Raw genomic sequence first — 3850 nt, 5'->3', positions numbered from 1 at the left:
GCTTGTGTCTTGTCATGCGGGTACGTTGTCTAAGTTCCTACTGTTCACATAGCGCTGCTGATGCCGGTCCGAGTGGGGCAGTATAGCTGGACGTGGTCCGGGGTCTGCGGGCTCGTAGGGTGTCTCGCTTCGCTTTCGCTACCTGGTAGGATCTTTTAGTTTTGATTTGTTTGGGCACCTGTAAAATGCATTGTTCTGTACTCATGTTAAATGTAATTGCAGGGTCCTGGCAGCACCATCATGCCTCCCCTGCCTGTATGTCTGTCTAATCCTGTTCTCTCCTGTACGTCCTGGATTCAGCTTTTAAAGAACGAAAAAATCCGAAACAGACTTTTTAAGAAACCAAACTTAACTTGTATAATAAAACAAAACATGCTTTTGTAAATCATTTGCCTCTGCCCGGTCCTTTAATGAACCTGTGTGCCTTAGACTTGTAAGGTATTTCCCAGTTATGCTGGGTGGTGTTGTGGCAACACTATTTATTTTATAGCAACCTCCACTCTGCTACACATTAGTTACCTTGATGGGGTGATGGGTGTTTGAAGGTACATTATTCAACTTTTTAGACGGAAAAAAAGTTGATATATTTTACCTTGTAATGACCCAGCAGCTGTATGAGTGGTCAGCATAACGCCTTTACTTTTTGGGTCTGTAAGACGTTTCAGAATCAGTGGTTTGGAAGGTGTTTTAGTGTGTTTTAAGTGTTTTAAATGTCTGAATGGCCTTGGTTCTTATCTTTCAGAACTGCTAAAGTTAACAAAAACACTCACAAGAAGCGGCGTCTTTTCATTTGTGTAAGTGTGTACGTGTTTACGTATTTGGGGGTCGGGGTGTTTTCAATCACTTTAAATCTGCAAAGCAAAACAAAAAGCGCTTTAAAAATAGAAAGTTTGATTGATTGAAATGGGCAAACCATGCTTTCTTTTCTGCATATGTGGTAGTAGGCCCCTTTAACCGTGGGCGGCCTATGGCGTGCCGACTGAGCCTTTAAAGGATCTATATCATTCCAAAGTTAAGTATAGGCATGTATATGATATATTGTACCTCTACCATTATGGAGCACTCATTTTTGTGATAAATATAAGTGTTTTCTGGAGGTATTTTTCGAACCCGGAAGACAAAACGCTTCGATTCAGTTAACTCCGCCCCCTCTCTCCGCACAAATAACTTTACCGTAATATAAATAAACAACAATAAGTGAAGATACTTCACGATGCAGTTATACGGAGTTGACATCTGCAACACAGCTTCATAAATGGCTAACACACACATGCTAATATGCTAACACACACATGCTAATATGCTAACACACAAGCTAACCCGCGTTTTAATAAACTCACCATTCTGGTCCATCGCTGTTTACATTGTGGGACTTGCGTTGGTTATAAAAGTTAATCCACTTTGATTCTGGCGAAGGTTCACCAAACATCCATCAGTGACAGTCACAGAAAAACAATATTTTGGTGATAGTCGCTGAATCCCAGAGAAAAAAACAACTTCGATTGGCCTCTTCTTGAAAAAGGTTGAACAAGCTCCCGTCCTCGTAGCCAAACGCGCTTCTTTTTCTCCGTGACATTATCGTTAGGTAAGAATAAAGAACAGGTGTGTCCAGTTATAACTAGCTCCATCTTCACAGCTGCAGCGCAAACATGACTGATCTGTTCAGACGCTCAGGGGTGTTTGTTTTGGCCACAGCTGACCTGGAAGCACCTCGGGCACAGCCTTTTTATTTATTTTTTTCCTCTTTCATCTCTCTTACAACAGAAATAATGAAAAAGCTGTTTTATAAATTCAAATCAGGCTGTAAGACATTACATTACAGACGTCGAGCACTTCCGTTCCGCTGTTACGACACAACTGAACACTCAGTCGTTCATGAGGAGAGGGAGGAGCAGCTGCTCAGAGAGCAGGATTCAGGAGGATTACTGAGAGCTGCGTGAATGAAGCTGCAAACCACTCTGGGGGTGTTTTTGATAAAGAAATAGCATAACAACATGGCTAAAAGCTCTAAAAAGTCGATTTTGCATGATAGGACCTTTAAAAGGTGGGTACCTCACCTGCGCTAGCTCTCTCGCCTCTGACGTCACCCGCTGCCTGGGAGCTGGCAGCAGCACGAGCCGGACTGGAGCCTTGCCAAACAAATGTTGCCAATCAATTTGGTCTTAAAACCAGCGATTTATCCGAAAGTGTTTTCGTTCTACAGTGAGTATCTTGCGTGTCAATCAATCTTTCGTTCATTCCGTCGTACTAAAACAAATCTCTCTCCAGCTTCCTTTGACGCACAGCGTGTGTGTTGCTTCTACAGCTTGGCTCAGTCACTTTGGAACAACTTTGCGGCTCGTGCTGCACGCATCTCCGTTAACAAAGTCCTGGTAAGCCGCCTCCGTGCACAATATCGTCATTTGTTAAAACTGTAACCTAATCTGGCGCTGGTTGTAGTGCGCAGCGTCAGGCAAGTGCTTTTACGCACGACTGTGTTACACCAGGCTCGTGCCGCGCCTCGCTCGTGCCACACTCCGGTAAGAACTTTGTTAATATTAAATTTAATCTGTAATTCTAGTTCACTAACTAGCTTTTCCTTATCTAGTGTGGCTTTCAAATATGTGCGGCGCGCCTAAGCGCTTTTGGGTAAGTAGGCTACGTGTGCTCTTCTCTGCTGCGCAGGTTTTCTACAGCCATATAGTCTCAATTGTGATTAAAAATGTACCTTTCTTAGGATTGGAATCCGAGCGGGTCTCTCCTTATTTGGTCCCGCCTACCTTGGTTCCTTCTCCTTTGGTCCCTTCATTGGTTGTTTTTCGTTCCTCGCCCCAATTCCTTTCCCTCCCCCTCCCGCCTCACCTGGCTCAAGATTCCCTTCGCCCCTTTCGTCCCTTGCCCCCAATCCGAACAATGAAGCGTAAAGACTGCTAGAGAGTAGCCCGGACACTGCCCTGGTCCCAGGTTGGCTGCCCGGTGTGCGCAGCTGACCCGCCGTGCCAAGTCAGTCGACACCACGTGGGCCGGCGCGACGCTCTGGTAGGACATATAGCACAGACTTGGAACATCTTGGGGGGCTGCTGCTTTTGGAAACGTGGTCTATTGTACAAATGTTGGATTTTATGTGTGAATCCTCAAACTGTATTTTACACTTGACCTATATAATAAATATTGTAACTTTTCAATTACGTCTCCTGGTCCACTCAATCACGAACTAGCGAGGCCTTTTCTGATAGTGTCCCTGGCACTACAACCCTGGGTGGCGTTGTCGGGTAAATCTGATCTACTAATAGGAGTTTGTGGGTCATACAGGTAGTTTCACATTCACTAACTGTAACACGGCCATCACACGTAGCCTGAACTTCAACACTGAGCTTTATTGAGCGCCCCAACACAACGCAAACTTGTAATGCCGACATGAACGTCTGCCATGACTATACACAATGTTTCACCATTGCAATAATACACCAGGATTAGTGCAGGATCATTTTCTCACTGTTTATAGATGATAAGCGAGGGTTGGGGTTAGGGAACACTGAAGGCAAAAATAATCAATCCAATAATCTAATTTCATATTTAAAGCCATACTGCACAACGTAGCAGAAAAGACAAGGGGAGAGAGGGATATTGTGCATCCAATTACACAATAGATAACTTTTTTTTTACTCAAACTTGGCTGTAAATACTGTTTAAGTGGTGCTAGCCCACAGTTGGCCTGTTAGCTTCTTCTTTGTGATTCTATTATTGTGTGTTGGTGACTGCGACCCAGTGCAGGGAAAGTTGCAAGTGTGGTTTTCTGGCCAGAGACACCGGGGAGACATGAAAGACCCCCCCAATCATCCCACTAACACTTGTATTACCCCCAGAGGGA

This window comes from Gobius niger, assembly GCF_951799975.1.
Source record: "Gobius niger genome assembly, chromosome: 8".
In the NCBI taxonomy this organism is placed as follows: domain Eukaryota; kingdom Metazoa; phylum Chordata; class Actinopteri; order Gobiiformes; family Gobiidae; genus Gobius; species Gobius niger.
Note: the sequence above shows the minus strand (reverse complement) of the source record.